At 42.6% G+C, this 24,552-nt stretch overlaps 1 protein-coding gene across 2 annotated transcripts in view; it reads left to right on the forward strand.

Annotated features, from left to right (window-relative positions):
* The window catches only part of LOC139479117 (semaphorin-2A-like), a 322,677-nt gene that overhangs the window by 2,368 nt on the left and 295,757 nt on the right, over positions 1 to 24,552 (forward strand). The window lies entirely within an intron of this gene.

Raw genomic sequence — 24,552 nt, forward strand, 5'->3', positions numbered from 1 at the left:
TTTATTATCTGTTCACCCATGAATTTATAAAACAGAAATGTTTTGTCTCTCTCAGACATACTCGTAGAATTTGAACTAATTGTTATCATGGCCACCATGGCAGCCATATTGAATATGTCATAGCTGTCCTTTATTGAACCTTTTGTTCACACATCAGTGTGTAATTCAATACACTATCGGTATATATAAGATAGCTATGCGATATCTCACAATGAACAATAAAAAAGTGAATTGTTCCCCACAGGTGATAGCTAGGTTACACAGATAAAGACAGGAGCCCAACGATCGCATCCAAAAGTGGGAGAGATCTGACAATTGGTATAGTAGACTACGTTTATAACATACAGGCTTTTAACGACCTGATGGATATGACGAACTGGTCTTTTGGTCCCGGCCATTTGCCATATATTTTATCATAGAAAGTTGATGGATATAACAAACACGCTCATAAATAATGGAAATAATGGATATAGCGAATTCACCTTGTGGTCCCGCGTACTCTGTCAACGATAATGTTATAACTATATAACTAACTGTTAATCCCTGATTTGAGCTCTTCACATGTCACCAATCTGCCTATCAAAACATCCGCGGCCAAGCGCGATTGTTCAAAGCGTCGAAACAACTCGAGGCAATTGATTTACTCTTAAGCACTGACACCTTATCCTCAAATTACACCCTCAATTAACAATATTAACAGTGATTGAAGTGGATATATTCTGTACATGTACAGTGGACACTTTTTTTATTTATCAAGTACCGGGTAACATGATGTCACATGACTTGATATAAGATGTCTGACGGTCGAAATGCATATAATGAAGGATGGATATAACAAACTAAATTAATGGTCCCTTTGTGTTAGTTATAATCATAATTTACTGTATTTGGAGAAAAGGTACACACAATCGACGGGAGGATTGTGAGAATATGCGGGAAATACCAACGTAAGTTAATAAAATGGACTTGTTCAACATTGCCACAGTTTGATTCTATCCAGGGAGTCATCATTATTAGAATATGGGTAATTATTTTGTAGCTTGTACATTTTTTCAACATACTTAAAGATAACGCATACATAATGTTGTTTATCATACAATAAAAGACTGCAGGGAGTATAAACCATTCAGGGCTGCACCCCTGATGGTTTATTCTCCCTGCAGAGGTTTTTGTATCATAAACAACTCCCATTGTTGTTTATTTCCCAAATATTATCTATAGTGTAAAACATGTTTTTCATCTAATTATTATATGATTTTTGATATTTATCCCCCGCCGCGCGAAAGCGCGAAGCAGGGGATATAGTATTCACGACCGTCCGTACGTCCGTACGTCTGTCCGTCCGTACGTCCGTCCGTACGTCCCACCTGCTTGTTGCCGCGATATCTCAAGAACTAAACACTGGATTGTCTTCATATTTGGAACTATGGTGTATATACAGACTCCGCAGACACCAGTCGGTTTTGGTGACCTTGACCCCATTTTCAAGGTCACAGCAGGCATATCTGCTTTTGGAGTTGGAAAACGGTGTTGCCGCAATATCTCAAGAACTAATCTCTGGATTGTCTTCATATTTGTAACTATGGTGTATATACAGACTCCGCAGACACCAGTCAGTTTTGGTGACCTTGACCCCATTTTCAAGGTCACAGCAGGCAAATCTGCTTTTGGAGTTGGAAAACAGTGTTGCCGCGATATCTCAAGAACTAATCTCTGGATTGTCTTCATATTTGGTACTATGGTGTATATACAGACTCTGCAGACACCAGTCGGTTTTCGTGACCTTAAATTAATTTTCAAGGTAACATTAACTTAATTTTCAAGGTAACAGACTCCGCAGACACCAGTTGGTTTTGGTGACCTTGACCCCATTTTCAAGGTCACAGCAGGCATATCTGCTTTTGGAGTTGGAAAACGGTGTTGCCGCAATATTGGTGACCTTGACCCCATTTTCAAGGTCACAGCAGGCATATCTGCTTTTGGAGTTGGAAAACGGTGTTGCCGCAATATCTCAAGAACTAATCTCTGGATTGTCTTCATATTTGGAACTATGGTGTATATACAGACTCCGCAGACACCAGTTGGTTTTAGTGACCTTGACCCCATTTTCAAGGTCACAGCAGGCATATCTGCTTTTGGAGTTGGAAAACGGTGTTGCCGCAATATCTCAAGAACTAATCTCTGGAATGTCTTCATATTTGGAACTATGGTGTATATACAGACTCCGCAGACACCAGTCGGTTTTGGTGACCTTGACCCCATTTTCAAGGTCACAGCAGGCATATCTGCTTTTGGAGTTGGAAAACGGTGTTGCCGCAATATCTCAAGAACTAATCTCTGGATTGTCTTCATATTTGGAACTATGGTGTATATACAGACTCCGCAGACACCAGTCGGTTTTGGTGACCTTGACCCCATTTTCAAGGTCACAGCAGGCATATCTGCTTTTGGAGTTGGAAAACGGTGTTGCCGCAATATTGGTGACCTTGACCCCATTTTCAAGGTCACAGCAGGCATATCTGCTTTTGGAGTTGGAAAACGGTGTTGCCGCAATATCTCAAGAACTAATCTCTGGATTGTCTTCATATTTGGAACTATGGTGTATATACAGACTCCGCAGACACCAGTCAGTTTTGGTGACCTTGACCCCATTTTCAAGGTCACAGCAGGCATATCTGCTTTTGGAGTTGGAAAACGGTGTTGCCGCAATATCTCAAGAACTAATCTCTGGAATGTCTTCATATTTGGAACTATGGTGTATATACAGACTCCGCAGACACCAGTCGGTTTTGGTGACCTTGACCCCATTTTCAAGGTCACAGCAGGCATATCTGCTTTTGGAGTTGGAAAACGGTGTTGCCGCAATATCTCAAGAACTAATCTCTGGATTGTCTTCATATTTGGAACTATGGTGTATATACAGACTCCGCAGACACCAGTCGGTTTTGGTGACCTTGACCCCATTTTCAAGGTCACAGCAGGCATATCTGCTTTTGGAGTTGGAAAACGGTGTTGCCGCAATATCTCAAGAACTAATCTCTGGAATGTCTTCATATTTGGAACTATGGTGTATATACAGACTCCGCAGACACCAGTCGGTTTTGGTCACCTTGATCCCATTTTCAAGGTCACAGCAGGCAAATCTGCTTTTGGAGTTAGAAAACAGTGTTGCCGCGATATCTCAAGAACTAATCGCTGGATTGTCTTCATATTTGGAACTATAGTGTATATACAGACACCGCATACACCTGTCAGATTTGTTGACCTTGACCCCATTTTCAAGGTCACAGCAGGCAAATCTGTTTTTGGAGTTGGAAAACGGTGTTGCCACAATATCTCAAGAACTAATCGCTGGATTGTCTTCATATTTGGTACTATGGTGTACAGGCGGGGGATATTTCGTCACTCTGTGACAAATACTTGTTTATTCTGACCTGATATTACCTTCTGTATGCCCTTGAATCTAGTGATACTGCATAATTGACAACACAGTGTGTCATTGAAATGTTTAAAAGTCAAATAAACTTTATTTCCCCTCCCTGCTCAGAACTTATAATATATTTGTTATGTGTATTATATTTAAGGTTTAATTTTGGAAATTGTGATCTAGGGTCCTCATTTGACAAGGTCATGATATGTCATGAGAATCTCAATTTCAAAACCTTTCGGGTCGGGCCATAACTTTCAGGTGAGCTACAGCATTGTACAAACACCACTGGCTCTATTCTATTTTCATTATTGCTATACAGTATCCAGTTTATGATAATTTCTCTCCGCTAAACTTCTATCTGGTAGATTAAATATGTCTGCTACAGACTGCTACAGGAAGCGTAAATGACTAGAATTATCAGGGCGTGATGTGTTTTCTTTCTGCTTGTCACCCTCACCTTTATCGGCTGGCTCAGTTGGGAATATTATGTACACAAAAAACACAACTTGTTGATAACATTTTCTGAAACTTAAACAGTCATAAAATTGTACATTGCAAATGATGTTTCATAAAAATAATATATTGTGTGAACCATGATCAGAGGTGAAAAATGGACATATTATTGCCTTGGGTTTCTACAATCTTTTTAACAGCAGAGTTTTGTGCCTGCATATATATAAGGCCAACTCCCTGGTCCAGACAACGGCCATATAAATAGCATGGTCATATTGGATGAGCCTCAGAACCATAAGAAGAGAAACTGTCAGTGTTCACTAATCTACAGATTGGAAGTCATACTGACTTATCTGGGTTTTCATCCCACTCTGCCTGTTCAAAGAGTGTAATGGTAATTACAGCCTTGATAAAATCACCAATTTAGCCAAAAACTTATCCAGCTTAATCTTCTTAAGCATGTGTGTTTCATATATTACTGTGTTTCTTAACATGGCATAATCGTAAGGATTTTAAGGAAGAGAATGTTTGGATGTCAACTTCTTCGTTATGAGGAACACAACATTTTAAAGTACCGGTATATACTTCCTCATTTATCAGGTGCATAATGCTATACTTACTTTCTTACTTAGTTTGGGTTTTAACGTGCGCTTTCCGACATATACATATTTGCGCACAGGCCCGCAATGCCATTAAGTGATGTGGTTGAGAAGGATATATGTCAGAAAGGTAAGGCAACCTGGAGGGCCTTATGGTCGCTTAATGAATTTTATCGGAAATTTGGAATTTTGAAATCGGCCATAATAATAAGGTGGCCAAACTAAAAGAGTTTGTGAGGTTGTTGTGTTTTGTTTTTTTTATTGTCCCCCGCCGCCCGAAAGCGCGAAGAGGGGGATATAGTATTCACGACTGTCCGTACGTCTGTACGTCCGTACGTCCCACCTGTTTGTTGCCGCGATATCTCAAGAACTAATCGCAGGTTTGTCTTCATATTTGGAACTATGGTGTATATACAGACACCGCAGACACCAGTAGGTTTTGGTGACCTTGACCCCATTTTCAAGGTCACAGCAGGCAAATCTGCTTTTGGAGTTGCTGCGATATCTCAAGAACTAATCGCAGGATTGTCTTCATATTTGGTACTATGTTGTATATACAGGCGGGGGACATTTTGTCACTTTGTGACAAATACTTGTTTGTTGTTTTTAAAAAAAAAATTTAAATATGCTTTGAAGCAGAGAACATATATATGTACCTGCAAGAACAACAAAAGTGACAAGATAACAAAGGTGGAAACAAGGGAACCTAACAGTTAAATAGTGCTGATAGGTGATAGCGATGGACAACTGGAAGCCAGAACTTAAATTATCACTGATTGGTATTAGGAAATGGACAATGGGAAAAGGGAGGCATAGGGTTATTACATGTAATAGCAATGGAAATGGCAATGAGCAGATGGAAGCCAGCTGGATAATTAACACAGACAATCACCAAAGCAATAAGACCCAAGCACTAGGCAGATAGCTTCCCTGGTCACGGTTCATGACTGGCGGCAACACCTGAGACTTAAAGAACACCAGACCCCTGTCAACAAACTAGACCTGAAATCCACTATTTCCGAACATATCCTCAAGAACCAAACCATAACATCATGTGGGAAGTCCTGTCTACCAAAAACAAAAATACCTGGTGACAAAGAAAACTACAAGAAACCATTGACATCAGGAGACACCAGCCAGCCATGAACCGTGACCAGGGAACCTGTCTCCCTAGTGCTTGGGCTTTTGTGTATCACTTCTAAATGCCATTCAAAGACTTAAGGATTTTAGTAAAACAGGAAGTAACTGTGAAGGTCTGACATAAGGATTTCACAGGATTACCACATCTGACGTGTTGAGAGCTCATTGTACTCATTAAACATCTGAAGTGTGCGTTTCAAATTGTGAGCTATGAACATAACTATTATGACAGCAGGATGCCCTCTTCCTGCTCTTGTAGAGTGTTTGAAAGACATGAAAATTCAACCAGTCTCACTTGGGTTATTCAATGCATGTGGATTCATCAGAATTATCAGTGTAACAATCTCAAATGGTGGTGATACAGGTAGCCTGGCTTGTGATATCCAGCGCCGCCACTCACAGAGCATACAGGTAGTCAGCTGGTATCAGCCACTGCTCATAAGCTTGAATTCTGGAATCGAAGCTGACATTAAGCTGATGTGATATAACTGAAATACTGTTGAAGCAGTTTCAAACACAAACTCCAATAAAGGAACAGAGCACTCACCCACCCTCCCAGACATCCACCCAGACATCCACCCTACCAGACACCATCTATCCACCCACCCTCTCGGCTAGCTGATCCATCTACCCATCATGCCCAACCACCCATCCATCCATCATGCCCAACCATCCATCCATCCATCCATCATGCCCAACCATCCATCCATCCATCCATCCTTCATGCCCAACCACCCATCCACCCGTCATGCCCAAACATGCATCCACCCGTCATGCCCAACCATCCATCCACCTGTCATGCCCAACCATCCATCCACCCATCATGCCCAAACATGCATCCACCCGTTAGCCCAACGATCCATCCACCTGTCATGCCCAACGATCCATCCACCTGTCATGCCCAACGATCCATCCACCTGTCATGCCCAACCATCCATCCATCAATCATGCCCAACCATCCATCCACCCGTCATGCCCAACCACCCATCCACCCGTCATGCCCAACCATCCATCCATCCTTCATGCCCAACCATCCATCCATCCTTCATGCCCAACCAACCATCCACCCGTCATGCCCAAACATGCATCCACCCGTCATGCCCAACCATCCATCCACCTGTCATGCCCAAACATGCATCCACCTGTCATGCCCAAACATGCATCCACCCGTCATGCCCAACCATCCATCCATCCTTCATGCCCAACCATCCATCCATCCTTCATGCCCAACCAACCATCCACCCGTCATGCCCAAACATGCATCCACCCGTCATGCCCAACCATCCATCCACCCGTCATGCCCAACGATCCATCCACCCGTCATGCCCAACGATCCATCCACCCGTCATGCCCAACGATCCATCCACCTGTCATGCCCAACGATCCATCCACCCGTCATGCCCAACCATCCATCCACCTGTCATGCCCAACCACCCATCCACCCATCATGCCCAAACATGCATCCGACCATCATGCCCAACCATCCATCCACCCATCATGCCCAACCATCCATCCACCTGTCATGCCCAACCATCCATCCATCCATCATGCCCAACCATCCATCCACCCGTCATGCCCAACCATCCATCTACCCATCATGCCCAACCATCCATCCACCTGTCATGCCCAAACATGCATCCACCCGTTATGCCCAACCATCCATCCACCTATCATGCCCAAACATGCATCCACCCGTCATGCCCAACCATCCATCCACCTGTCATGCTCAACCATCCATCCATCCATCATGCCCAACCATCCATCCACCCGTCATGCCCAACCATCCATCTACCCATCATGCCCAACCATCCATCCACCCACCATGCCCAAACATGCATCCACCCATCATGCCCAACCATCCATCCACCCGTCATGCCCAACCATCCATCCACCTGTCATGCCCAACCATCCATCCACCCGTCATGCCCAACCATCCATCTACCCATCATGCCCAACCATCCATCCACCCGTCATGCCCAACCATCCATCCACCCATCATGCCCAACCATCCATCCACCTGTCATGCCCAACCATCCATCCACCTGTCATGCCCAACCATCCATCCACCCGTCATGCCCAACCATCCATCCACCTGTCATGCCCAACCATCCATCCACCCGTCATGCCAAACCATCCATCCACCTGTCATGCCAAACCATCCATCTACCCATCATGCCCAACTGTCCATCCACCTGTCATGCCCAACCATCCATCCACCCGTCATGCCCAACCATACATCCACCTGTCATGCCCAACCATCCATCCACCCATCATGCCCAACCATCCATCCACCCGTCATGCCCAACCATCCATCCACCCATCATGCCCAACCATCCATCCACCTGTCATGCCCAACCATCCATCCATCCATCATGCCCAACCATCCATCCACCCGTCATGCCCAACCATCCATCTACCCATCATGCCCAACCATCCATCCACCTGTCATGCCCAAACATGCATCCACCCGTTATGCCCAACCATCCATCCACCTGTCATGCCCAAACATGCATCCACCCGTCATGCCCAACCATCCATCCACCTGTCATGCTCAACCATCCATCCATCCATCATGCCCAACCATCCATCCACCCGTCATGCCCAACCATCCATCTACTCATCATGCCCAACCATCCATCCACCCATCATGCCCAAACATGCATCCACCCATCATGCCCAACCATCCATCCACCCGTCATGCCCAACCATCCATCCACCTGTCATGCCCAACCATCCATCCACCCGTCATGCCCAACCATCCATCTACCCATCATGCCCAACCATCCATCCACCCGTCATGCCCAACCATCCATCCACCCATCATGCCCAACCATCCATCCACCTGTCATGCCCAACCATCCATCCACCTGTCATGCCCAACCATCCATCCACCCGTCATGCCCAACCATCCATCCACCTGTCATGCCCAACCATCCATCCACCCGTCATGCCCAACCATCCATCCACCTATCATGCCAAACCATCCATCTACCCATCATGCCCAACTGTCCATCCACCTGTCATGCCCAACCATCCATCCACCCGTCATGCCCAACCATACATCCACCTGTCATGCCCAACCATCCATCCACCCATCATGCCCAACCATCCATCCACCCGTCATGCCCAACCATCCATCCACCTGTCATGCCCAACCATGCATCCACCCATCATGCCCAAACATGCATCCACCCGTCATGCCCAACCATACATCCACCCATCATGCCCAAACATGCATACACCCGTCATGCCCAACCATCCATCCACCCGTCATGCCCAACCATCCATCCACCCGTCATGCCCAACCATCCATCCATCCATCATGCCCAACCATCCATCCATCCATCATGCCCAACCATCCATCCACCCGTCATGCCCAACCATCCATCTACCCATCATGCCCAACCATCCATCCACCCGTCCTGCCCAACCAACCATCCACCCGTCATGCCCAAACATGCATCCACCCGTCATGCCCAACCATCCATCCACCCGTCATGCCCAACGATCCATCCACCCGTCATGCCCAACCATCCATCCACCCGTCATGCCCAACGATCCATCCACCTGTCATGCCCAACGATCCATCCACCCGTCATGCCCAACCATCCATCCACCTGTCATGCCCAACCATCCATCCACCCATCATGCCCAAACATGCATCCACCTGTCATGCCCAACCATCCATCCACCCATCATGCCCAACCATCCATCCACCCATCATGCCCAACCATCCATCCACCCGTCATGCCCAACCATCCATCCACCTGTCATGCCCAACCATCCATCCATCAATCATGCCCAACCATCCATCCACCCGTCATGCCCAACCATCCATCCACCCGTCATGTCCAACCATCCATCCACCCGTCATGCCCAACCATCCATCCACCCGTCAGCTCTGGTTAACCTTGATTATGTTTCTTGGTTTGTCAGCACCATACCTATATGCTCGTGGGTTTCACCAAAGTGGTAAAAGTCTGAGACCTGCATCACTTGGAGCTTTGCACCTAGCTAACACACTTTGATATAACTGTTATGCTGTTAAAAGTTATGTCTTACACAACTCACTCACATGAGCAAAGTTGTGTCCCTTTCTGCCTGGATCCTAAGGTTAGAAGTTGATTTCAGAGATTTGCCTTGATTGTGTTGTTTGTTTGCCCGGAACAATACCCATGGTTTCCAGGGAAGGGTATATGTCTACCCTAGGTAAAGTATGTTTTTCTACGTGAACACATTCTTTGGAATGTTTGTTCATTGGAGTTCTCTGTTTTGACAGCAATCGATTTCAGTTGGATTTAACTTTTGTTTAGAGAGACCAACAGACTTTTGTAGTTATCTTGCTGTGAGCAGTATTTTAATTTGCAGCTGAAGCTTTGAGATTTAGGTACCATAAAGGCTTGCAAGCCAATTGAAGCTGTAGAAAGAAGATCATTGTCAGCTGTTGTTATTGCAGATTAGTGTTAGGTGTATCTTACTTTTGTTAACACAAAAAATGATCAAACATTTTCTTAAATTGAAAATGTGCTGTTTTTTTACATCATTTTCTTTGTATTTTTGTTTCAACAGGTTTGGGTTTTACTGACCAAGAAAGACTTTGAAGTTAAGTTATATATAGATCATCAACACTCTGAAACCTGTAGATTATTCATAGACAAAGAACCGGTAACTTATGAACGTGGTCTATCAGAAACATTTTTTATAATCTGGTTTCTAATAAAAAAAATTATGGTATCAATAATTTTATCTTTTTGCAAAAGAATGCTATGATAGTTAAGTCTATTCAAAATACTCTGATCACAGTTTTAGGTGAGAAAGTTATTACTGTCAAAGTTTGTTTTCATGTAAATTTTCATATCATTTTAGAATATTTACAGTATCTAGTATATATTAATGTGATTGGAGGCACTGTTGAGCCATTTATACTTGACTTTAAGTGGGGGAGAAGGTACTATTTCCATTAATGTGCTGCAGTTGGAGTAAACACTTGAAATATAGTGTCACCATCATGCTGACAGTGAACAAATATTCTTGGATGAAACTCCAGGTGTTACAGACATACAGTTGTGCATGCGGGACTTTAGTTTCAACTCCTCCTATTTGTAGAAGTCCCCCATGGTGATTCAGGATAGGTCCGCAGTATGTTTGTTGTAAGGCTGATTTGTACTCTGGTTGTGTGGATCGGTGTTCATGCTTGTTTGCTTGTTGTATGAATGAACTAAAGAGGATTGGGTGGGCACAAAGGCTGATTGTGTGTCATGCATCCTGGTTGTGTGGATCGGTGTTCATGCTTGTATGCTTGTTGTATGAATGAACTAATGAGGATTGGGTGGGTACGAAGGCTGATCGAGCTGATTGTGAGTCATGCATCCTGGTTGTGTGGATCGGTGGTCATGCTTGTATGCTTGTTGTATGAATGAACTAAAGAGGATTGGGTGAATTCAAAGGCTGATCGAGCTGATTGTGAGTCATGCATCCTGGTTGTGTGGATCGGTGTTCATGCTTGTATGCTTGTTGTATGAATGAACTAAAGAGGATTGGGTGAATTCAAAAGCTGATCGAGCTGATTGTGAGTCATGCATCCTGGTTGTGTGGATCGGTGTTCATGCTTGTATGCTTGTTGTATGATGAACTGATGAGGATTGGGTGAATTCAAAGGCTGATCGAGCTGATTGTGAGTCATGCATCCTGGTTGTGTGGATCGGTGTTCATGCTTGTATGCTTGTTGTATGATGAACTGATGAGGATTGGGTGAATTCAAAGGCTGATCGGTCTGATTGTGTGTCATGCATCCTGGTTGTGTGGATCGGTGTTCATGCTTGTATGCTTGTTGTATGATGAACTAATGAGGATTGGGTGAATTCAAAGGCTGATCGAGCTGATTGTGTGTCATGCATCCTGGTTGTGTGGATCAGTGTTCATGCTTGTATGCTTGTTGTATGAATGAACTAAAGAGGATTGGGTGAATTCAAAGGCTGATCGAGCTGATTGTGAGTCATGCATCCTGGTTGTGTGGATCGGTGTTCATGCTTGTATGCTTGTTGTATGAATGAACTAAAGAGGATTGGGTGAATTCAAAGGCTGATCGAGCTGATTGTGAGTCATGCATCCTGGTTGTGTGGATCGGTGTTCATGCTTGTATGCTTGTTGTATGATGAACTGATGAGGATTGGGTGAATTCAAAGGCTGATCGAGCTGATTGTGAGTCATGCATCCTGGTTGTGTGGATCGGTGTTCATGCTTGTATGCTTGTTGTATGATGAACTGATGAGGATTGGGTGAATTCAAAGGCTGATCGGTCTGATTGTGTGTCATGCATCCTGGTTGTGTGGATCGGTGTTCATGCTTGTATGCTTGTTGTATGATGAACTAAAGAGGATTGGGTGAATTCAAAGGCTGATCGAGCTGATTGTGTGTCATGCATCCTGGTTGTGTGGATCAGTGTTCATGCTTGTATGCTTGTTGTATGAATGAACTAAAGAGGATTGGGTGGGTACAAAGGCTGATCGAGCTGATTGTGCAGTGTTCATGCTATCATCCACTGGCCTGCCTGGCCTAGCAATAGAACATTAACTCACTCATTCATTATTTTATTTTATTATTTTCGTTTTTGACTCATACAAATTGGTAAAGTTTGATGTTGCTATGGCTTTGGCTTTTGGCATATACATCTTCATCCATTACTTTTCCAGTCTTTGTGCCACAACATTCTATTGATATGGAGAGATGGAATGTTATCATCCACTTATCATGAAGTCTACGGTATTCACTATTAGTAAGATATAGCAATTTATCCCCTTGACTTTTCTGTGATTCTTTTATCAATGCTGATAATGATATCTTAATTACTATGTAGATATGTTGTGACATTAATGTCTTATCTCATCAGTGTCTCCCTTTTTAGTTTGTGAGCAAGTTTTGAATACTTTTCTCAGTTATCGGATTTAGAAATTCAAGAATCACATAAAGATAAAACATATTGGAAAGTTTTTGCGACAGAACTCCACTCATTTGAATAAAATTGTGACCGTTCCTTGAATGAAACTGGTAAGTTTTATTTTACACTGAAGATAAATAAAATAAGTAAACGTATTCTGAAAATGGTTTACGTGAAGCGTATCCTATAATATGACACAGATTCATGTTTCATGGCCCCTTCAATTCACTGGTTATAATGTCAATCCTGCTATACCTTTGCCCGGCCTGGAGTTTTAAACAAAAAAGTAATAAGATGTCCATTAACTTGGCAGTAAACCATTTCATCTTTCTTAATGGAAATGGATGTAATAGCACAACCATTTGTCCAACCCTGACAAAGTTGATCAACATCAAAGGATAGATTGCCAAGATGTCAAGAAGCATCTCAAGGACCATCTCAAGGACCATCTCAAGGACCTCCTCAAGGACCTCCACAGAGAGGCTGAAGTATTTTGGACTCATCGTGACAGACTAACTCTCCCATCTCACTGTCTGAGTGGACATTACTGACTGGCTCTTAGAATCTGGTGTCCAAAATAGAGCTTTTTGTGTCAGAGGTGATGCTTGGATACATACAGGCCATTTATCCTTCAGCTTCAAATTGACCTCTTGCCATCTGTGGTCATTGAACTCAAGCAGAGGTAGCTATATGTGGAGGTAGCTGTTTGAACTTTGGGAAACTTTCTTCCTCACTAAACCTGAAGTTCTGGAGCTCCCTCAGTCATCACAGTAACATAGCTGTTTATTAGCATATTCTCATGATTCCAAAATAATCCACACATACTGCTGTGTGCATAAAAATAAGTATCTTGTAACCATTCCATGATAGATTAAATATAGAAATAAAACAATTTCTGTTGTCTATAAACAAAAGAAATATTATAAACAAGGAAAAATTCTCTTGTCATCAAAGTTCTTTCAGTACAGGCTAGAAGCCCAGCTATACCTGTAAGCATTGACTGAAATGGGAACAGTGGTTGCAATGGATGGGGTGCCTCTAACTGTACTCCTGTACTCCCAGGGTATGGAATACCCGGTACTATTGGTTGATTGTTCAAAGATAGTGCATACTAAAGTACTCACGGAAATGAAAAAAAACTGTTTTTCTCAATTTAAAAATCGACACAAAGTGTTACGTAGCTGTAAATACGAAATAACAAAACAACTCGAAAAGTACTAGTCTGGATTTGCTAGTTTGATCTCAGTGAACAATACCAAATGTACTTTACAGGAGGTAATTTGTCGGCACTTTCAACATTCAAAAATAAAACTAAGTCCAAATTGACATAGCAGAAACAGACTATAGGCATTACGCACCTGTTCTCACCTGTCATCAAGGTGTCATAGGTCACCTTGATCTACTTACACCTGGTTATGTCCTGTTTCACAATAGTCTGTTTTATTTACATTTTTACACACTTTTACATGTAAAAAGGCATCATAACATTTGATACGCTGTATTTGTGCCACGGCCCAATTAGAACTAATTTAGTTGTTTGAATATTTACATATTTTGCATATCAACTGCAATAATTTAAGATCTGAGGTCGAAAAAACAGGTTTTTTTCATTTCCGTGAGTACTTTATAACCATAATGGTGTTATAACATGGAAGGTGCTTGTCAGGTCGCCTGTAGGTTAAAGACATTGTCTCAGGGTGAATGCTTCACACCGGCACTGTCTCCCTTGACTATTATGGCGGTGGTGGGGTAGCCTAGTAGTTAAAGCATTTGCTTGTCACACCTAAGGCCTGGGTTTAATTCCTCAAATGGCTACAATATGTGAAGCCCACTTATGATGTTTCCTTGGTGATATTGGTGGAATATTGCGCAAGCGGCTCAAGAACACAACTCACCGATTCTACTTGATATCTGTAATATTGTACTTCTCAATCAACCACTCTAATTTGTGTTCATAGTGCTAAAAACACTCTGGCAAGCCTTCTCTCATAGATCCATATCATGTTTGTTTTCAGTGAAGATTAGTCTCTCAGTGACCTCACTGGAGATCATGAAATAGCCTGGCAGGACTCCAGTGTCTGTGAATGAAGTACCAACATCTGTCTGTCCCCCATGCCTCTAATAGTGTGGGTCATGGTAGGATGATGAAACCACACTGAGTGTTATACCTACTTATGTGAAGAGGTTCTCAAGTGTGAAAGACTTGCTCCATCATCAAGGAGGTCGTCTCTTAGTGCTATGCTTCACTGGTGCTGGGTTGTAGGCTGTAAGTATTCTAATGCTGTGAACACTGACATCATAAACACCGCAAAATTTTACCCTGCTAAATCACTTGCTCACTCCCAAAATGTGAAAGACACATTAAAACATTTTAGAATATATTTTTTTTCCTATCAGTTAATTTGTATTAAAGAGTATACAACACGTTGGATTATTGTATGGGATAGTGTTTAATGTTTTTAAAATAGACTTTGTGTTATTTAAGGATAGGGGTATCCATATTTTGTTAACACTGGCCTTGGTGTGTCATTGCTGTCATGTTCCATCCTACATGTTTAACTCAGTGTTAAAATGTGGGGGTTCCAGGTGAGATTACATCCCCAGTACCTCATGCTTGTCTCCCTATAGAGATTCTAGGCAGTATAGGTCCACAGTGCCTCATGCTTGTCTCCCTATAGAGATTCTAGGCAGTATAGGTCCACAGTGCCTCATGCTTGTCTCCCTATAGAGATTCTAGGCAGTATAGGTCCACAGTGCCTCATGCTTGTCTCCCTATAGGGATTCTAGGCAGTATAGGTCCACAGTGCCTCATGCTTGTCTCCCTATAGGGATTCTAGGCAGAATAGGTCCACAGTGCCTCATGCTTGTCTCCCTATAAAGAGATTCTAGGCAGTATAGGTCCACAGTGCCTCATGCTTGTCTCCCTATAGGGATTCTAGGCAGTATAGGTCCACAGTGCCTCATGCTTGTCTCCCTATAGGGATTCTAGGCAGAATAGGTCCACAGTGCCTCATGCTTGTCTCCCTATAGGGATTCTAGGCAGTATAGGTCCACAGTGCCTCATGCTTGTCTCCCTATAGGGATTCTAGGCAGTATAGGTCCACAGTGCCTCAAACTTGTGTCCCTTTAGGGATTCTAGGCAGTATAGGTCCACAGTGCCTCATGCTTGTCTCCCTATAGGGATTCTAGGCAGTATAGGTCCACATTCCCTCATGCTTGTCTCCCTATAGGGATTCTAGGCAGTATAGGTCCACAGTGCCTCATTCATGTCTCCCTATAGGGATTCTAGGCAGAATAGGTCCACAGTGCCTCATGCTTGTCTCCCTATAGGGATTATAAGCAGTATAGGTCCCCAGTAGCTCACCTGACCTTCATAGCATCAGAAACAAAGAACATTCAACACCCCCCGCCCCACTAAGTTGTCCGTTATGTCTGTATCAGGCTAACAAGTGGTTGACAACATCAGCAACAAAAACCTCCCATCATGGTACAATGACACACAAAGCACCAAAACACAAGTCACCCATTCCATTTTTGATCCAGCTTTTATAACAAACATGAGGTACTGGGGACTCTCTGTTCTGGAATCTCCACAGTGGCTCCACTCTGTTCATAATAGACCGTCTCCGTGGTCTAGTGGTAGAGCAGCCGTCCGTAGAGCAGAAGGTCCGGGGTTCGATCCCCGGCTCCGTCATACCAAAAGACCTTTAAAGATTATACTTGTTGCTATCTTGTCTGGCGCTCGGCTTTTAGGGGTTAAAACAAGGACTGGTCGGCTTGGAGTCAGTATACTGTGTCTGAGCGGGGTATGCATGTTAAACTGCGGCATGGTATCTCAGTGAGCTAGCACTATAAATCGGCATCAGTCCGGACTAGTACAAGCAACCACATGCACACACACACGTGCATGCACATCGCTATATAAGTGCAATAATCTTGGACGCGACGTTCAACCCAATTCACCTCAGCTCTGTTCATAATACCTAATTGTCACTCTATGGCTGAAATCCTGTCGAAGTAACGTTTAACTTTAACTCACTCACTCATTGATTCCTAATGTATCAACAACAAAAATAACTATTTTGCCAGTTTTTTTAGAATAACTTTGGTAGGTAGACCAGAAATCCTTCTGACTGGGAGGACCAAGTGCTCTCCTGTGTGGTGTGTGGTGTGTGGTGGAAGTGCTTACTGGTGTTAGACCTGCCGTTTTGTACAGATAGCTGTAGATTGGGTTGAACATGGTTAAGCAATGTCTTTGATGACCTAGATAAGAGCCATGAATGAAAGGCCACATTGACAAGGAACTGAAACGTTCTTACTGTGTGTTAAAGGGGATTTTCCCAGCAGCGTAACTGGCTAACTGGCGAGACATTCTGATTGACAAGACACCAACTTTAACAAATCCAAATATTCATAGATTGTGGTGGCCATAAAAAACTTTTCTATTACATTTAGCCTTTAGTTGAGATATAAAGTGATGGCAGGTTCCTGTTTTCTGGGTACATGTGCAGCCGTGCTCCATTCATGGATATAGTACATATTTGTGTCTTGCCTGGAAGGAAATGTTGGAGAAGTGTTGAAGATGCTGAAACATTTATATCAATATCCTGCATTTGGCGGAAAGGTTTGCTAAAAGGTATATCATGTTTTGCCTCTGTCATCTATCATGTCAGAAGTGACTGTTGTGGTTATTGCTGAAATAGGGCCACCAGAAATATGAAATACGAAGGGTTGATGAAACGTTGTGAGCCTAGCTGTGATGGACAGCATTGATGGAGTGGGTTGCTAATTAGTTTTCAATATAATCCCCTCTGAGGCCCCCACACTTCTGCCAACAATGCTGAAGTGCCTGGAACACACATTTAGTGAGTTTTCAACAAGGTTTAGCTTTGATATTCTCATTCAGTTGTCTCTCTTTTCCCCTCTTGAACTCTGCTGTCCAACTTTTAACAGTGTAGGGGTGCTCGGGTAGCCTAGTGGTTAAAGCGTTCACTCGTCACGCTGAAGACCCGGGTTCGATTCCCAGCATGGGTACAATGTGTGAAGCCCATTTCTGGTGTCCCCCGCTGGAATATTGCTAAAAGTGGTGTAAAACAATACTTACTCACTCACTTTAACAGTGGCAAAGGAAGGAGCATCTTCCCTTAAGTTGACACCATGTCTGCATGGATGGTGTTAGAGTTAACACTTTCAGTTGGAGATACTTGATGACAGCTTTATCTAGTTGTGTCCATTTTCATCAACAGAGAATACCTTGTCTTTTGATACTGCAGAAATATGCTGCCTGGTTGTGTATTTGGTTCAAATGCTGCCTGTAAACAAGGAACGTATTGTACTTAATACATGGAAACTATTAAAGGTGTATTGTACTGTACATCCTTCATAGTTGGGTCAAAGTTATATGTATCCTAACATTAATCAGGTTTAAGGTTTTCTGTATTCATATCCATGTAACCATCTAGCTAGTGGACCTACTTTGTGCTTTTTTCCCCCATCGGATAGCCCTTGGTTAAAAGTGCAAAATTGGATTTTGAAGTACCAGTAAGCCAACAATTCTTAAAATTAGAGTTGTAATTTACCTGGAACAAAAACATCAAAATATGACACTGCACTGTGAAAACATTTTTAGTCTCAAGGCCACAATAAATTATTGATCATCACATTTTCATCCAAATTTTTTAAGCATGTGTGATGCGGGAGGAATTTTATCTTTCATATTTTATTTATTTCATTCAAATTGTTCAAGGCATCTTTGTTGAACCTTGTGATTCACATGAATGTTTGAGAGGTTGACTATATAGATGTGAGTTTGGCAGGGATGAAATTCTAAAGGTTAATTGATTATGATCTATACAAAAGGAAGTTTTTTTGCTTGGTTGCCTGTCTGACAGCTTCAGCAGAAACTTAACACAATTGTGACTCAGTGCAAAGACTGACAAGAACCAGTCTATTTCACAGGTGGCTTCATTACATTGACTGGTAGCTGTTACTCTGGGCAGTCATCTACATGCTTGTCATCAATGAGGATGCATATATTTTGTGTGTCACATTTTATAATCTTAGCTTCAGTGGTGGGGTCAAATCAGACAAAAATGCGAGGGTGATGAATTTGTCTGTATTTCAAAACTACAAAGGTGATATTTTGGGGTTCATATCATTGTCCAGGTGAGAGTTTCAAAAGTGAGGTGGGGGAACCCCTTGAACCCTCTGGATTGACCACTGAATACCCTACTCTTTCACCCACCCACTCACTCACCCACCCTCTGGATTGACCACTGAATACCCTACTCTTTCACCCACCCACTCACTCACCCCTCCTCTGGATTGACCACTGAATACCCTACTCTTTCACCCACCCACTCACTCACCCACCCTCTGGATTGACCACTGAATACCCTACTCTTTCACCCACCCACTCACTCACCCACCCTCTGGATTGACCACTGAATACCCTACTCTTTCACCCACCCACTCACTCACCCACCCTCTGGATTGACCACTGAATACCCTACTCTTTCACCCACCCACTCACTCACCCACCCTCTGGATTGACCACTGAATACCCTATTCTTTCACCCACCCACCCACTCACCCACCCTCTGGATTGACCACTGAATACCCTATTCTTTCACCCACCCACTCACTCACCCCTCCTCTGGATTGACCACTGAATACCCTATTCTTTCACCCACCCACCCACTCACCCACCCTCTGGATTGACCACTGAATACCCTATTCTTTCACCCACCCACTCACTCACCCACCCTCTGGATTGACCACTGAATACCCTACTCTTTCACCCACCCACTCACTCACCCCTCCTCTGGATTGACCACTGAATACCCTACTCTTTCACCCACCCACTCACTCACCCCTCCTCTGGATTGACCACTGAATACCCTACTCTTTCACCCACCCACTCACTCACCCACCCACTTAACATCTCAGACAGACATATCTCAGCATGACAATGCAAAGGTGCTACTTTCTCACATCTGTGTCAGACATACATGGATGTCTGATCCTATCATCTGAGCAAACTTTGAAGCAAATCTCTGAAAACAATCCCCATCAAACAAAAATACAACATCTGCTCCACGACAAAATCTGTCTGGACATTGTGCCTGTCACATCTTCAAACAATGTTAAGTGCATGTCTGAATTGTCAACATGTGCGGTACCTGTAGATAATCGACAATCCTAATTGACGAAATACCAAACCAGATTTTCCCTTTCTCTGTTTCACACCTTACTCCTGATCCCTTTGTTGTAGCCAATAAGGGTCAGACCCCTGTATGAGTTTCAAAGGGAGAGGATCCCTGGAGGAGCAATCTCTGTCCCATGTTCAAAGTCCTGACCCGTACGACAAGGGATCAGGTCCCACAAATGTTTCCACAGCTAATTTTGTATCTTTTCAGTGCTTATACAACAATGTTTACACTGTGATACGATGATCCCCAGCAAGTCTTGGGTAAACAATTGTCCTGAAGGGCTACAAATTATTGTGGACAGGTGAGATTCTCACTTGAATCCTGGTCCAAGATATAATCTTCCCCACACAAACTGAATCGGACATACAACAGATATACGGCCTCTTGACTTCACTAGTTTGACAATTTAGGGATTTAGAGGAATATTTTTGTGAAGTTTCAGCATAATGCTTAGGGACAAATACAAAGGGCAGGAATATATGGAATACTTACCTTTGTAGCTTCTGCTTTCATATTGTACTGTTACAGCTGGTGCATTCAGATAAAGGATTTGAGTTTCTGAGGTGTTTGTGTGCTATTTTCAGAAATAAGAAAAGTGTCTTGTAGCACTGTGTGGTGAGAAATGATATTGCTTCAATGGTTATGACATCAACATGGCTGTGTAGACTGGTGTTAGATGTGGAGGCATTTCTCAAAGATGAGAACTAGCCAGTCAAATAACAAGATTCATAACAAGATGATAACTACCCCATGAAGATGGTTAGAATTGGTCTTCATTCATTCATGGTCAGACTCGCTGATGTGACTGATGCATGTCATCGTATCTCAACTGTAAACCGATGCTCATAATGTCAATAACTGGATCGTATGATCCAGACTTAATTTATTTACAGACCGCCATAATGCAGCTTGAATATTGCAGAGTGTGGCATAAACAACAAACACAAACAAGATGAAAATTAGCCAATCAAATAGATGCGTTTCACAACCTATAATGATGAACATCAATCAATGGAGTGTGATTGGACACAAATACAGCCAGACCAAGACAGGTTGTCTCTCTTGTGTGTATGTCTTCTCTCCCTGTGTGTATGTCTGCCTCTCGTGTCTGTATGTCTGCCTCTCTTGTGTGTATGTCTGCCTCTCTTGTGTGTATGTCTGCTTCTTGTGTGTGTATGTCTTCTCTCCCTGTGTGTATGTCTGCCTCTCTTGTGTGTATGTCTGCCTCTCTTGTGTGTATGTCTGCCTCTCCTGTGTGTATGTCTGCCTCTCTTGTTAATGTCTGCCTCTCTTGTGTGTATGTCTGCCTCTTGTGTGTGTATGTCTGCCTCTATTGTGTGTATGTCTGTCTCTCGTGTGTGTATGTCTGCCTTTAATGTGTGTATGTCTGCCTCTCTTGTGTGTATGTCTTCTCTCCCTGTGTGTATGTCTGCCTTTCCTGTGTGTATGTCTTCTCTCCCTGTGTGTATGTCTGCCTCTCATGTGTGTATGTCTGCCTCTCTTGTGTGTATGTCTGCCTCTCCTGTGTGTATGTCTGCCTCTCTTGTTAATGTCTGCCTCTCTTGTGTGTATGTCTGCCTCTTGTGTGTGTATGTCTGCCTGTCTTGTGTGTATGTCTTCTCTCCCTGTGTGTATGTCTGCCTCTCTTGTGTGTATGTCTGCCTCTTGTGTGTGTATGTCTGCCTTTCATGTGTGTATGTCTGCCTCTCTTGTGTGTATGTCTGCCTCTCTTGTGTGTATGTCTGCCTTTAATGTGTGTATGTCTGCCTCTCTTGTGTGTATGTCTTCTCTCCCTGTGTGTATGTCTGCCTCTCTTGTGTGTATGTCTGCCTCTATTGTGTGTATGTCTGCCTCTCGTGTGTGTATGTCTGCCTCTTGTGTGTGTATGTCTGCCTTTCATGTGTGTATGTCTGCCTGTCTTGTGTGTATGTCTTTTCTCCCTGTGTGTATGTCTGCCTCTCTTGTGTGTATGTCTGCCTCTCTTGTGTGTATGTCTGCCTCTCGTGTGTGTATGTCTGCCTCTTGTGTGTGTATGTCTGCCTTTCATGTGTGTATGTCTGCCTGTCTTGTGTGTATGTCTTTTCTCCCTGTGTGTATGTCTGCCTTTCCTGTGTGTATGTCTGCCTCTCTTGTGTGTATGTCTGCCTGTGTATCCTCTACTTCAGTAGTGTGTGCTCTGCCCCATGAAAACCACATTGCTGTTGATAAAAAACTTAACCAAGGATATACTGGGGGATTAAAGCCTGTACATGGCCAAGGGTATGTGATAAAAGGTTTATGCCACGAGATAAAACTCAGGTCATCCAGTCAAGATTGTGATGGTGTAACCATTACCTAAAACATTCACCTGAAGACACAGATATACCGTAAATCCTTGAATAAATACTGCCTTCAATAAGAGCTTGGTCAAGTGTTTAGATGGAGGCAAAAAGGCAACATAACACTCCCTTAAGTCTGGGTGGAGTTTGGAGGGGAAGGGGTGGGGCTCTATATGAATTCAGAAAACCTTTGTCATCAGAATTCTTTTATGAAACTGGAAAATATAAAGTTTGTTTCTCAGAAAAACAATTCTTCTTATGATGCTTATTGTTATTTATCAAATCTCTAAAGAGGGCTAAAGAAATACAAACGCTGTTGTGTCAATGTTGAAGGGGACTACATAAATACTTTGAGTTATGCGAGGTTTGACAAACCCAAAAATAATGACTGAAGAAGGAATACGCAGGGATGAAGCTTTTACTTCGAGAGACCACCTCTGGTCTAGTGGTAGAGTGTCAGGTTCAGAGTACGACCCCTGGCCGGGTCATACCAAAGGATGTTAAAAGATGGTACTTGTTGTAACCCTGCCTGGCGCTCAGCATTAAGGGTCTAAAACTAGGACTGGTCAGCTCAGAGTGGGCCAGCACCATAAAATGAGCATTAGTCAAGAATAGTACAAGCAGACGTACATATCTTGCAGGTCTTGCATATGTATAGATGTTCAATCATTTTTAGCGCGATGTTAAACCCCAATTCACCTCACCACCTTTACTTCGAGATAACTGTAAGTTTGTACTGATCAAAGTTTAACACCACAGTTTTAGACTGTAAGTTGGGTCTGTTTTCATAGAAATACTGTGAAAGGTATCATTTGAAAGAGACGACAATAGTTCCTCTATTAAGTTGTAAAGAGGAGAGGGGAATATATGACTGAAAGGAACTATTTTTTTATCCTGCAATTGAACTTTTGATCTTTTCCCTTCAAACATGTGCAACTTTGAAACAATTGAAAGAAAAGGAAAGAAAACCACAAACACCTCAGTAGAAAAACAGACACCAGATTCGAAAAAGCACTGGGTCTATGGACCATTTGGAATACATACACTCCAGCGCTTACTCAAGGGTTTAAGGTAACGATGTGGAAACCACAGGGGGAGGTTGCACTGTATGAGATAACTGAGTTTATGTGGAGACCCAGCAATGATGAATGAAGCTAGATGTTTGTTTGCCACCGTTCACAGCGAACTTCGTCTTTACATTGCAAAGGTTTCTGGGGTAAGTGTTCCCCACACTTGTTCTTTCCCAGGAGGGAAAAGCATTTTTTCACCCATTAATGATTCTTTTTAACCCATTTTGTCATCTGCATCATATTCACATCCTCGGTTCATGATGTAACGATGTGTGCCAACTATTCCGTGCCTCACATATTTACGACATTAACATATTTTGAAACCTTATCCCTTTCCACTTGAATTAAATAACTTTGAAGTTGTCTTTGTTTGAATGTTTTATGTAATTTTTCATTTTTTAAACCAATTTTTCATATTTTATCGTCAAACTGCGATGATGTAAAAGAGTTTAGATATGCGCTATAATCACACGACAACTGTCAACAGCATGGTTCTCCTTCTCATTTAATTGCACAACAGCTTAAGGATCTTTAGCTTGACACCATATAATGTTTATTTCATTTTTCATGATATTGTTGATCATCTAGATATGGTGGCTTCCTCTGCAGGTTCATGATAACATCAACGTACACTCACTCAAAGCCACGGATATTTTCTCATGAATGACATTCCTTGAAGTGATTTATTGGCTACCTTGGGCAAGACCATTTTGTTTTCTTCTTGCACAGATTTACTTGGTTAAAATCCCAGGGGCAAATATACCAACAACAATTTAATTACATGTTTACAGACTGTCCTGTAACTTTTTAGCCATTTTCAAAAACAAAAAATTTATAATGGAAAAAAATCTTGTTAAGTAATCTTGAAGACTTTACCTGTAAGGGAAAGCATTATATAGGCAATGGTAAATTCATTTTTTTCTATTTTTATATTCTGCCATCTGGTATTTTGGGCTACAAATCTGTTAAAGTAGTTAAATTGGTCTGCCCAATGATATAGATATATTGTTTCATGTTGATTTGACGATTACTAAGAAAAATAAGATATACAAAAACACAAACAAAAAGATGTTTAAAAAAGATATCTAATTATCATTTTTTAATTTTTTTATGGTCAACGTATGCAAAATATGAAACAGACTTGTTCATAATAAAAGAATTTAAGGTTGCCGGCCTTACTGAATCATTTTTAGAATGTCCAAACTGTGAAATTACGCTGTGACAGATAACATTTCTGTGGCACATTCCAGTCTAAATACAAGCAAATCTTGACATTTCTATGTGTAACTGCAACCTTTGATACAGTGTAATGGGCCACCTTCAGTCCTTCTTTACACAACCCTTCAGCCATGCAGCCACTTAATGTATCAGCTACACTCATCAAACTCGGCTGA

This window comes from Haliotis cracherodii, unplaced genomic scaffold, assembly GCF_022045235.1.
Source record: "Haliotis cracherodii isolate W230 unplaced genomic scaffold, xgHalCrac1.p SCAF_1, whole genome shotgun sequence".
NCBI lineage: Eukaryota > Metazoa > Mollusca > Gastropoda > Lepetellida > Haliotidae > Haliotis > Haliotis cracherodii.